General features: G+C 46.7%; 1 long non-coding RNA gene across 2 annotated transcripts; it reads right to left on the bottom strand.

Moving 5' to 3' along the window:
- Positions 1 to 2,153: 2,153 nt before the first annotated feature.
- Positions 2,154 to 12,190, bottom strand: LOC112546390 (uncharacterized). 2 transcript variants are annotated; one of them, XR_012895644.1, is made up of 4 exons: positions 12,011 to 12,190; positions 10,549 to 10,618; positions 4,941 to 5,026; positions 2,154 to 2,249 (listed from the first exon to the last, which is right to left on the bottom strand). It is a non-coding gene; the product is annotated as an uncharacterized LOC112546390 (long non-coding RNA). The 2 variants fall into 2 exon arrangements; XR_003090083.2 differs by lacking the exons at positions 2,154 to 2,249; positions 4,941 to 5,026 and adding an exon at positions 5,683 to 5,951.
- Between the last annotated feature and the right edge of the window lie 1,588 nt (positions 12,191 to 13,778).

Raw genomic sequence — 13,778 nt, 5'->3', positions numbered from 1 at the left:
CATTTGCATATTGCCGGGCGCCGCCATTTTTAAATGTCCGCTAGTGCGGACTCCGTGTCCCGCGGCTACACACGGTGGACTAGATAGTTCGGATTAGGCTTCCTATTCCAAGCTACCGTTACTCCTCGTGGAATGTGGAACGAGGGTAACAGTAGTTCAGCATAGGAAGCCTAATCCGAACTACCTAGTCCGTGCCGCGTGTAGCCGCGGGGCACGGAGTCCGCACTAGCGGACATTTAAAAATGGCGGCGCCCGGCAATATGCAAATGAAGCCCGGGAAATTCAAATCCCGGGCTTCATTTGCAACTCCGGTTGCCTACATTACCACCCTAGTTCGACCTAGGGTGGTAGTGTAGACATACCCTAAGTGTCTTCAATTAGATCCTACAGCTGAACAAGTGAAGTGCACAGTCTCATGCTGGCCATGTCCACTTTGAACAATGATGATTCTGTAAAGCCTGTTAGGACAAGTTTACATGGCAACATATACTAGGGGAACCTACTTCTCCAAGATTGATCAGTCAGGAATTAATGACTGAGATGGAAGGCAAAGGCTGATTTTTTTTTCTTTTTTATTGCATATCCTCAAACTGTTTTACATGTTGCAGTCCAACAACAAAAATATAATGGGAAGTTACTGGAATGTATATACAGGCAGTCCCCGGGTTACATGGATCCGACTTACATCGGATCCCTACTTACAAATGGGGTGAGGCAACCCTGCATTAGCTGCTTCCCCCCAGCAGACCAGGGAGACATGAAGCTAGAGCCCCCCCCCCCCCCAGCAGAGCAGGGAGACGCGTAGGGGCTTTTCTCAGCAGACACCTCAGCTTGAGAATAAAGGACTGAGGGAAGTGAGGTGTGGGAGAATAAAACTGAGCTCTGGAGAAATGTTTGGCTAGAGTTTCCCCTACAATATGTACCAGTTCCAACTTACATACAAATTCAACTTAAGAACAAACCTATAGTCCCTATCTTGTACGTAACCCGGGGACTGCCTGTACAGAACAGTAGGAAACGCTGTGAACACTAGATGGCGCTGTCAGGAAGGTTAGCAGAGCTTATGTAACTAAATGAGAGGTAAATTTATGGATGCCACTCACATAACATGACTTTTCCCTTTCCTCCTCCCTCCCCATCGCTGCTCCTCATTTGGCATAAAACACACCTATTTCCCAGACACGATCTCCTCCTTCCAAAGGGGTCGATTCATAAATGTGTGCTGAGCAGCTCTCGTTTATACAGCTACCATCCAAACTGCTTAGAGTTTTGTATCAGGCTGGCGTATATGCAGAGAACATCCGGATGATAATTGCCAGACTGCATAGTCTGTAAACTTTTACATAAGAGAAAAAACCTGACTGGACCCATCAGTGACTTTGTTTCCATGTAGTGGATTGCAGCATCAGCAAGGCTGTGTCTGGTACTTCTTGGGTAATTTCAAAAGGCCATATGTTGCCCTCCAATCATGCCTGGAATTGTCCATCTAATCTCAAGGGGAGGTATACAAGCCCGCCCTGGGCTGTGTCCCCCAAAGCACTTCAGCAACACAAAAGAGAAGACAGTCACATCATGCTGCTGTGAGTCTACTGTTTCCAATGACACTGCTCTTCCTAGAACCAGAGTGTGACTGAGAGTGTGGGGGGAACAGGGAGCAGAATCGCACAGAAACCAGCCTAATCACCTCCCGTCACCCATGCTGTCACCAGTTGCCTTGGGAAGGTGCAATAATTGCCCCTAAGGGATCCATGAGCAAATTAAAAAGACCTTTGGGGTATGTCTAGACTACATGGCTCTGTCGCGGCTACACGGGGCTCGAACTAGGTAGTTCGAACTAGGATTCCTATTCCGAACTACCGGTACACCTCGTTCCACCACCTAGTTCGAGCCCCGTGTAGCCGCGCTGCACGGGGTTCGAACCAGCGGGGTTTTAAAAATGGCGGCTCCCCGCTTATGCAAATGAAGCCCGGGAAATTCAGATCCCGGGCTTCATTTGCAAGTGCGGTATGCCTACATTACCCTCCTAGTTCGAATTAGGAGGGTAGTGTAGACATACCCTGTAAGACTACAGATGGCTGGGTAGGGCCCAGGTAAGAAAAGAAGCTGTGCAGTATTTTCCTCACAATACACTCTCATTAACTACTAAAAGACTTACCTGGTGTTGCCTGGATCCCTCAGGGGAGGGGGTTGGCAGTGTGGGGGGATGCAGGAGTCAGGGTGAGGATTGAGGAGGGACTCAAGGCAGGAATCTGGGGATGTAGGGAGGGATTGCAATGTTATCTGGGGTTCTTTCAACCCAAATCTCTCAGCTTTTATTCTCTGCGAGGTGGTGTCAGGAAATAATTCAAGGGAGACACGGTCGTCTGACCGATAGATGGGTGGTACAAACAGGACAACACAAGAGTGCTTTCACTTAAAGCTAAACTTTACTTAGTCTCTAGCACTTATACACGTCAGCAACAGGTTAGTAAAATACCCCCACCCTCGATAAATACCGAAGTTGAGTGTGGCTCTCAAGTGACACCGAGCAGGCTTCCGATGGCCAGTCTTCCGTCTCCCGGTGGGAGCGAAGATGCATCCAGAAGTGAAGAGTCCTCGAGGCGTCCCTCCAAGTGTTCCCAAAATTGTCCCCCCAATTCAAACTTTTCTTCCCTATTTATCCATTAGTATTACAATAACATGTCACTCAAAAACTTGTTAGGCAAGCACTTTTTAAAGGTTAAGCAAGAGGTTTTCTTCTGATCATCACTTTTTTCCTTTTTCCGAGACTTCATGCTCAGGGGCCCTGATAGATGTATGTCTTAGGGCATTTAGACAAACTTCCTGTTTTTCTTATTGCACAGCTTAGCGATTTTACCAGAAATTTGGTCCTCAGGAAGGATGCGGGGTCAAGCTGCCCTCTCTGTGGCACCCAAACTCTCCTTCCCCTCCCTGACTTGGTCATGCTGTCTAGGCCTGTTTTGGGCCTGTTAGCTTGATTGCTAAAGTTCAAGCAGTAAACAATAGTGGTTCGGGCACATTACTGGATTTGCTGAAACCTCCCTGTACAGCAAGAGTGAGTTTTGGGTGGTGAGGGGGTCCTCAGGGTAGGAGGTTCCATTCAGTAGGGCTTTCTTCACCTCTTCCCTCACTCCCATACAGCATGGATTTTATCTCCCACCCCCCATCTTCTGACTGGCAGGCACCTTCTCTCCCCCCACAGTTCAGCCACCTGGGGCCTTCTGTCTGCCTCCAGGCCTCCTGACCAGCTGAGGAAAACCCCTTCCCACAAACTGCACCTTCAAGATATACCAGTTACTTATTAAGGATTCTAACTTCCCTGTGGCCAATGATGCACAGACTCAGGCTTTAAAGATCTGCTGGTATTTAATTAGCATTATTCTCTCAGCAGGTGTCATTGTGGCAGCTGTTTAATATTAATTTTTAATATTATTTTTTCCCTCTTTGTCCACTAGATCCCTTTACTAAGTTCTTTTTTCTTTTCTTTTCTAAGGGCATGTCGTCACTATGGGCTAGATCAGGGGGCAGTGATCAATCTAGCATGATAGACGCGATAAATCGACCGCCAAACCCTCTCCCATTGACTCCAGCACTCCACCAAAACGAGAAGAGTAAGTGGAGTCGATGGGCGAGCGTCAGCTACTGACTTATCTCTGTGAAGATCCTGTGGTAAGCAGACCTAAGTACGTCAACTTCAGACGCTTTAGGCACATAGCTGAAGTTGCATAACTTAAGCTGACAGCCCATGGTAATACAGACAAGGCTGAAGATGTCTGAGTGGACCCAGCTTCCCAAATGTTCTTGCCACCTTTTCAATACGTGGCTTAAATTCTCTTCTGTGGCTGTACAGCTTCTAAGTTAGCCTGAGCTACATCTGTATCAGTATGGCTATCTTTAAAGTATCCCCTGTTCCAGTAAGAGCCACAATACACCACAAAACTAAGCCTTCCTCCCAAGTTGCATTCAGGCTTCTGAGATGGTTTTGTCTAGCTCCTCCGAAATGAGTGGTCTTTCCAAAATAAATGGAACTGCTGTATAATCCATTTTCACCTTCCTCTGACCTACTTTGTTATACCTTGCATGGTGCTTCTCCCTATCAGTAAAATCCTCGCTTAGGCAACTTCCATTTCAATGCAATGGTCGTTTTGCCTGAGCAGGGATTTCTCCCTGTGTAAGAACTCCACAAAACTGGCCAAATAGTGCCCACCACTAATTTCACAGCTTCCTCTCCCTTGCCCTTCAGGTTCAGTCTGTTCATGAATGAAGCTGAGTACAAAGGAAAGGACAGGCCTGGCTGTAGCACTGTTAGACTCAGATACATAAGGTCAGAAGGAACCATCATGATCATCTAGTCTGACCTCCTGCATGTTGCAGGCCACAGCACTTCACCCTCCTCCCACTCCTATGACAGTCCCACAACCTCTGATCTGGTGTTGGCGCCATGAGCCCGAATATGTTCTCTTCTCCACACGTACAGGCCTGGAACCAGTCCTGAAGGGCCCATGCACACAGGGGCAGCGAGTTCTATAGGCCCATGGTGCCCAGGCACCAGGAATATTCTTGGCCTGGTTCCCAGCTCCAGCAAAGTTCAGGGCCAGGTCCCTTCCCTGGCCCAACCTGCCCTGCCCACAGGGCATCCCCTGACCCCGTCTGCCACGCCTGGGTGATTTAAAATGGCCCGAGGACCCTGCAACCATCACCAGCAGCACACTGGAGCTAGAGTAGCTTTTGGCCACTAGCTCCATGCAGCTGCCAGCAGGTCCCTTTGGCCTCCAGGTGGAGGTGTCTCCACACACTGAAACCACCCCAAGAGCACATGTGGCCAGTGGGAAATGATGAGGTGGTGCCTGAGGCAGCAGTTTGGAGATGTCCCAGCCTCCCCCCTCACCTAGAAACCACTGCCAGAGGGAGGTGCCCCAAGTAAGCATTGCTTTATTTACCTGCACATCCACAGGTATGGCCACTCACAGCTCTCGTTGGCCACGGTTCGACATTCCCAGCCAACGGGCGCTGTCAAACGTGGTACCTGCAGGCACACAGATAAATAGACCATCTGGTGGTCCACCGGGGGCGAACCCTGGCAAGCCGCATCATGCCCCTATACCCAACACCCAAGTTCCTTCCTCCCCCCCCTTGAGCCCACACCCCCAGATCCCACCCAGAGCGTTAGGCAAGTGGGAAGGAGTGAGTTTGGGTAGAAGAGAGGTGCGGGCTCTGGTCATTCTGAGCATCGCCAACATTTCTGCAAACCTGCCACCCCAGCGCGCACCAGATTTACCACCCCAGAATGTGGCAAAGGGGCAGAATGTAGAGGAGAAACTGAAGGTCCTGGCCATGATTCTGGAGTAAGGTGCAGAGGAGAACATGGGACCCACAGCGGCCCAGGGAACATTCCAAATCATGTAGTCCCAGGAAGATCCCATCGAATGCCATGATGCCTCAACGTTGCCAACAAAATATGGCACTCTAGCCATCTCAAAAAACCCCAACCTGGCTGATAATAGCCATGCAGTGGCCCTTTCAACAGATAGTGTAGTTCAATTAAACTAATCAAAAGTCCTCAATCTGCTTTTAGCCTAGGAGAATTTTCTTGTTTCCAAAAAGATCTTCCTGGACACACTGTTAGCATGCACATTTTACCCTTACTTGAGATAACAAAAAAACTATTCTTACAGATAAGAGTGGGCATCATTTATAGGCACTTTACTTGAAAGAGTTATTGCTCCCTCTCAGAGATTTACGGCTCTTTCCCTTGTTTTGTTTTATTTTTAGTGGATGTGACTGTGCTGATGGTGTTTTTCATAGAAGAGGGAAGCAGAAGCTGCTGAGATGTGTACCTAAAAGAAACACAATGCGACTTCTGCCATCAAAGAACGGGGAGAGGACTGGAAATTGCTTTCAATAAGCTCTTGTGTCAGGAAAGAAGTGAGGTGGAAATGCAGAGTCTTATCCTATTAAAAACAAGAGTGGGGACATATTATTTTATTTAATGGAACACCAAAGTTAGCCTCGGCCTAACAGATTGAGGGTTTGATTAAAAAGGGGGGGGGGAAGCCATTTGCGTTCAAACTGAATGTTCCTCAGTGAGGAAGAGCACAAAGTGCATGCATTTTCCTTAACCCTTTGGGGGCCAGATCTGTAAGGGTCTGGAGAGGCAGGGCCATTACCATGATCAGACCTGCTGACAGGGGAGAGAAAGGGGGCAGTTGCCCTGGCGCCTGGTGATTCAAAGGGGCCTGGGTCTCCCGGCCATGCCACTGCTACTGTGGCAGCGGTAGCAGCTGGAGCCCAAAACCCTTTAAATCAGCAGCAGAGCACCACACTGTGCACCCTGGGTGGCTCTAAGGGCTCGGGGAGTTGATGTGGCATGCTCCATGCAGTATGGAGGGCTGATTGCCTCTGGCCCCGCCCCTTCTGCCAGAGGCCCCGCCCCTTCCAGGAGCATAGCACCAGCCCCCCACACTTTGCCAGGGGCCCGCAGAGGCTGTTGGCACCCCTGACCATGATAGTGCACAGGAAACCAGGGTATTATACACTTGCTAAGACACCTGAGTGTGCACTTTTTGTGAGCTTGAAGGTACCATAGGGTATGTCTACACTACCACCCTAGTTCGAACTAGGGTGGTAATGTAGGCAACCGGAGTTGCAAATGAAGCCCGGGATTTGAATTTCCCGGGCTTCATTTGCAGAAAACCGGGCACTGCCATTTTTAAATGTCCGCTAGTGCGGACTCCGTGCCCCGCGGCTACACACGGCACGGACTAGGTAGTTCGGACTAGGCTTCCTATTCCGAACTACCGTTACTCCTCGTTTCACGAACTACCTAGTCCATGCCGCATGTAGCCGCGCAGCACGGAGTCCGCACTAGCGGACATTTAAAAATGGCGGCACCCAGCTTTATGCAAATGAAGCCCGGGAAATTCAAATCCCGGGCTTCATTTGCAACTCCGGTTGCCTACATTACCACCCTAGTTCGAACTAGGGTGGTAGTGTAGACATACCCATAGAGAGAGGCAGTGGGGCAGAGCCCTACAAATCTGCAGATATCCACTTTACATCTGCGGGTATCCACATCTGCAGGTGTGGCTGCAGATATCCGCAGCTCACTTTTGTGGCTATGGTCCACGTTTTGTGGATATAGATACACGTTTTGTATCTGTGCAAGACTCTACAGTGCAGAATACTAGATGGTGTATACACTGTTCCCTGTAAGATTTTCCAACCAGGAGCGGAGTGAGTTTTGGCTTGTGTACCAATATTGAAGTCATGTGTGCTGGTTTGGATGTGTCACCATGGTACCCAATTTATTAATACACACATGTTCCCGGCCATCGGAGCAGACCCCATTCCCCCTTCCCCGGCTATGTGGCATGTCTCGTTCCCAGCCACCAGAGCAGACATACACACCCTCCCCCCCGTCACGTGGCAGCCACTGCCACTGGAGCAAGCTTCCCCATGCCATGCAGCCACAGCAGGTCCTGGTCCCTCACCCCAGTGGCTACCTCACCATGACATCTCATCTGTCCCCGTCCACTGGAGCAGCTGCCAGCTGTGCAAGTGCTGTTGCACGGCTCTCCAGAGGAGGTGGGCAGGGGAAGAATTTTTTGCACCTTAGTGGGAACTATGGTGTATGGGAATAGCAGGCAGGAAACCTGTATTGTGACTTCACCCCTTGCCAATCTCTATGCTGCCTTGGACAAGTCACTTAACTTCTCCAACTCAGTTTCCCCCTCAGTAAACAGAAACCTAGATAATGAAGCCATCTCTTAGGATTATTAGTTGTTTGTTTTTATTCTATTGACGGGAACCCCAATCAAGGCTCAACGCCCAGAGATGAGCAGAGTTTTGTGAATGAGAACAATATCATTCTTTTTTTCATTGGACTATCTCAGGGATCTAATCCTCACAGACAGGAGGGCTGGGCTGTCTGATTAGCCCAATGAGCTGCCCATACATTGGAAGGAAAATACAGTGTCTGCCCATGTGCGTCTGGAAAAACAGCACAGATTCTGCTTTGATGCCCCCGATTGCTCCACTGATTTCGGGAGAGGAGGTTGCATGAGTATAAGAGCAGAATTCGATGCAAAGTCATTAGACTCCTCTTCCTGTTCCCTCCCAGGCCTTGCCATCTGATGTGGGGCAGAGCAGTGACCCATTAAGTTTGAGCTGTCTTTGGGGATTAGTTGCTAAATTGAAATTAGGAGGAAGGTTCAGACTGGATCTTAGGGAAGGGAGTCTCCCCGTCTCACTGTCCTCTGTACACTACTTTGAAATACAGAGAAGCCCCATAAAAGTTGCTAATCTTCTCCAGTTACAGTCATCTTGGGCTGTGTCTAGCCTATGCACTTTACTTAAAATCCTTTGTCTTCCACTGGTGCAGCATCACTTCTGGAGCAGTGAAGGGAGTGCCAGTATAGACTCATCCCAAGCATTTTAAGGACCATGCCATGTAATCCTAGTTAGAGGAGGTCTAGATAACATGGTGCTGAAAATGTGTGTGGCCTACAGACCCTGGTCTATACTAGTACTCCCATGGTGAGTATTAGCCAGTGGAGCTGCAACTCTTAGGTATAACATATAGCAATAGTAGGTAGAACATTGACAGATGGAAATGTGCTTTTTGAATAGACACTGTCCCTTTAAAAGCACACAGCATCTATACACAGCACCTTAGGCCCAAAAATATGGCACCATGCCCTGGATGCAACCCTAGGCCTATGAAAAGTACCTTGGAAACTTTAATAAGCAACGCTTATCTGATGCAGATCCTCTTCAAGGCTGTGTCCAGACTCAGGGGTTTTTTCGAAAAAAGTAGCCTTTTTTCAAAAAAACTTCACCTGCGTCTAGACTACAGCCACGTTCTTTCGAAATTAAATCGAAAGAACGCGGCTTTTCTTTCGACGGCGGTAAACCTCATTTCACGAGGAAGAACGCCTTTTTTCGAAAGTGCTCTTTAGAAAAAAGGTGTTCTTGAATGCCAACAGGGCTTTTTAGAAAGAGAGCATCCAGACTCACTCGCTGCTTTCTTTCGAAAAAGCGGCTTGCTTTTTCGAAATTTCCGCTTGCAGTCCAGACGCTCTTTTTCGAAAGAGGCTTTTTCGAAAGTATCTTTTGAAAAAGCCTCTTTCAAAAGAGGCTTGCAGTCTAGACATAGCCCAAGTCACAGCAAAACTAGCCTGTGGGAAAAGGATCGGGCCCTTCAGGTTTTTATGTCTCCTCTAAAAGAGACGTATTCCTGAAGAGACAAGTACATCCACATAGGCGTCTTCCAAAAGAAACATTTTATCATATAGAATGTCTCTGAGATTCAGCCTTCAATGAGAACTGTGCTTAGATCACACATGGGACAGTTGGAAATGCACTAAATCACAGATGGTATGTTTTTCCCCATAATTCACAAAAGTGGCTTTTTTCACCATTTCTTTTTTCCCTGCCCTGATTTTTACATTTTGCACATAGTAATTGTGTGGATAAAGGCGGGGGGACACAACAACCCTTTAAAATGGTATTTCTAATATTTTAATGGGGCTAATAATTTTTGTTGTGCAGTAAAACATCACTGAAAATGTAATCCTTTTGAGAAATTCATTTTAAACTGAGCAATTTGTTTTAGGTGCTTTACACATTTATCTTTTGTGGTGTTTGTTTTCTCTGAAAAGCTATAAAATCCCTTTTTATGAATTGATTTGTTGTGTCAGCTCTGTGGTACTTTCTTGACTCAAATTCGGCAGCTTTTGCTGGTCCTAAACGGTGGTCACATTACTGGTTGGTTCGCTTTGTTTCCAGCTGCTAAGTCACATTAAACAAAGGCAAAATATATTAACTACTTTTCTAAAATTGCTTGTCCCCATAAGCCTTTGCTGTAGCTATTGCCAATGGGATTCAACCATGAACAGAAGAGAAGGTTCCCTTCAGAGAATCTTTCTATTCTGATGTGGTCCATACAATGAAAAAAATTTGAGAACCCCATGCCAGTTTATAATTTCATGACTGGAAATACATTCCCTCAGCTAGGCCTTGCCCAGTAATCTCAGCGCTGACAGAGGGTCCATACCAACTTCTAGCAGTGATCTGGGATTCCTTTCAGTGTCAGTGATATCATTTTCATCTCCTTTGGTATCACCAGGTGTCTAATGTCATTATTTTGGAGGGGAGGTTCCACAGTTCTTTATGTTACGAAATACTGAAATTAGTTTAGAGGTCATTTATACACAACTTCAAGCTTACTGCTGTACGGACCAGCGCAGACGTTCAAATCCAAAATCAATATGGCAAATAAAAATGCCTGATCAAACATTCCATTCACTCAGAGGGAACCTTTCCATTGACGCCAATGTGCTTTGTGTCGAGCCACTGAGAACAGTTTTTCTAGCTTACATAAAATCACAGATGAAAAACTCATTACTGTAGATAAAAACTTGCTATTCTGACAATCTTGGATCACATTAATGCTGAATGAAAGTATGTATGCTACATTTTACCTATTCCATGAGCATTTCTTTTACCCTCAACCTCTTTGGAAAATATTTGTCGCTATGCTAATCTTACCTGGGTACATTTGCAAATCTTGTTGTAAATGCTCTTGAGTCTGAGATGTGATCACACTTCTTAGCACATTCTAATTGTGAGAAAATCATATGCAGGCAATTAGTTTGTGCCAGCCTGAATTATCCATAACAGCTTTGAAGAACAACTCAAGGCCCAACATATTACTTAAGCCCCACATAGGGGCTCTGTCTAGACTGGCAAGTTTTTCCACAAAAGTGGCTGCTTTTGTGGAAAAACTTGCCAGCTATCTACACTGGCCACTTGAATTTGCGCAAGAACACTGACGATCTAATGTAAGATTGTCAGTGTTCTTCCGCAAATACTATGCTGCTCCCGTTCAGGAAAAAGCCCTCTTGCGCAAATGCTTTTGTGCAAGAGGGGCAGTGTAGACAGCTGAGAACCGTTTTGCGCAAAAAAGCCCCGATGGCGAAAATGGCAATCTAGATTGGCATGGACGCTTTTCTGCAAAAAGTGCTTTTGCGCAAAAGCGTCCATGCCAATCTAGATGATCGTTTCCGCAAATGCTTTTAACGGAAAACTTTTCCGTTAAAAGCATTTGCGGAAAATCATGCCAGTCTAGACGTAGCCAAGGTATTATGCTGGGGTCTCGTATGCAATCCATATATGCAACACTAGACGATTTACCCTGCGTGGCTTGGGTCCGTATTTCAAATAAATTTTGTTTTTCTTTATTTAAACCATTGTTCTTGGGTGGGACTGGGGATGAAGAGTTCAGTATGAAAGCTGGCCTGGGGAAAAAGGACCACCCCAACTTCTGTCACCGGAGCAGCTTGGCACAGAAAGAAGTGCCTCTCCATGGTTGCTGCAGCTGCAATGGACACAGATAGGAGAGGGTGCATATCGCCTGACTGGGGGAAAGACAGACACACAGGGTATGTCAAGACTACATGGCTCCGTCAACAGAGCCATGTAGATGAGCTTACTAGACATAGAGAAATGAAGTGGCGATTTAAATAATCGCTGCTTCATTTACATAAAAATAGCCACCGCGCTGTGTCGATCAGCTGTTTGGCGGCACAGCATGGAAGTCTGGACGCACCGCAGTCGACAAGGGAAGCCTTTGTCGACCACCCTGGTAAACCTCATTTCATGAGGCATACCGGGACGGTCGACAAAGTCATTTCCTGAGGCATACCAGAGCAGTCGACAAAGGCTTCCCTTGTCGACCGTGGCATGTCCAGACTACTGCGCTGTGCTGCCAAACAGCTGATCGGCACAGCACGGCGGCCATTTTGATGTAAATGAAGCGGCGATTATTTAAATCGCTGCCTCATTTCCCTGTGTCTAGTAAACTCATCTACATGGCTCTGTCGACGGAGCCATGTAGTCTAGACATACCCACAAACAAACAGACATACAAACAGACAAACTCTCTGAAATATTTAGTAGATTGCTCTCCCTTTCTCCACCCCCGCCCCCTGCTGGCCAACCAGAGTTATACCTGTCCTGGGTCCCCATCTCTGGCCTTTAGCTGCCCCCCCCCTTCCTCTGGGGTCATTCTACAGCAGCGTTTCACAAATGGTGTTCCACGGAATGAAAATAAGGGTTCCGCAAGAAAATTCCATTACAATAACATTTTATGATTTACAAAAAAATAATGAATATTTAAGCATTTATGAATTTTATTTAAAACTATTTCCATTTGTGTTTGCCACAATAAGTGTAATGCCAGCTTAGCCAGAGCGTGGGGACAATGATGTCACTGTTCAGCGCTGAGCACGCAGTCAGTCAGTGGTGTGATCGCCTATTATATACCCCTATTAACAGTTTGTTCAAATTAAATGTGATGTTTGTTTTTAAATATGTGCAATTAAACTAAATGTTCATCTCATGACCTTGTTTAGCATTTCTTTATTATTATCCTTACTTATTTGTGGTCAACTTTTTCAGCTCCACATATTAGACGGTTATTAGGAGTTCAGCAAAATTCTTTCGAGTTTAAAAGGGTTTAGTGGCCAAATAAAATTGGGAAACACTGTTCTACAGTATAACTGTCCCTCTACAGACCCCTCCCTTTCCATTTTATGAGAAACAATCACATTCTTGGCACATCCCATTGTCCCAGCACAACCAAACCCTGACCTTGCTTTAAGTTAAGATAAAAGGAAGCTGCTTATCAAATTTGGTGGACCTAGCTCCTAATATTTAGCAGGAGTTCTTGAACAAACAGACTCACAGATGTGTGGATGGACACACAGACAGACAGATGCACAAACTCTCTAGACTGTATAGTCTAGAACAGTCCAATGAAGAAGGCTGAAAAAGGGCAGGCCATGGAAGGAGTTGCACATCCATCTATGCAGAGCCAGTGGCACTAGTAACTTGTGCAACTGGGGCATGTCTAGACTACATGGCTACAATGACGGAGCCATGTAGATGAGGTTTCTAGACATAGGGAAATGAAGCGGTGATTTAAATAATCGCTGCTTCATTTACATCAAAATGGCTGCCACACTGTGCCAATCAGCTGTTTGGCGGCACAACGCGGTAGTCTGGACACGCCGCGGTCAACAAGACAAGCCCTTTTCGACCGCCCCGGTAAACCTCATTCCACGAGGCGTAATGGGGCGGTCCACAAGGGCTTCCCTTGTCGACCGCGGAGCGTCCAGACTACCGCGCTGTGCCACCAAACAGCTGATCGGCACAGTGCGGCAGCCATTTTGATGTAAACGAAGCAGCGATTTAAATTGCCACTTCATTTCCCTATGTCTAGAAACCTCATCTACATGGCTCCGTCGACGGAGCCATGTAGTCTAGACATACCCCTGGTGACCAGGTATTGTGGCTACTAATCTGGAATCATTGTGAATGGGAGCTGCACAGCAGCACTGCACTCCAGCCCCACAGTGTCTCTGCATAGCGCCCCCATAAAGCCCCACTCCTCTGGCTTTATAGGGAGGGGAGAATATAAACCTAAGTGTTTTAGACGTAGTGAGTTTTCAGTCATGCCACCCAGGATTGAATGCATAACTGATGCAAAGCAAAAAGATGGCAGAGCTGTGAGATCTAACGGCTGTGCAAACAGGCTCAAGAATTTAAAATTCTGGGAGCTATATCTTCAGGAAAACCTTTTTTTTTTTTCAATCCCCAATACCACATCTGTTGGCTTCAAATTGTCATTATGACATGATATTTAAAATGATTGAATGGGTTTATTGCAGAGTACGAACCTTGGAGTTTTGCTTAAAATGATGATATTCTGACAAAGC

The sequence above is a fragment of the Pelodiscus sinensis genome, chromosome 14 (genome assembly GCF_049634645.1).
Source record: "Pelodiscus sinensis isolate JC-2024 chromosome 14, ASM4963464v1, whole genome shotgun sequence".
Classification (NCBI taxonomy): Eukaryota; Metazoa; Chordata; order Testudines; family Trionychidae; genus Pelodiscus; species Pelodiscus sinensis.
This window is presented reverse-complemented; position numbering and strand designations above follow the sequence as displayed.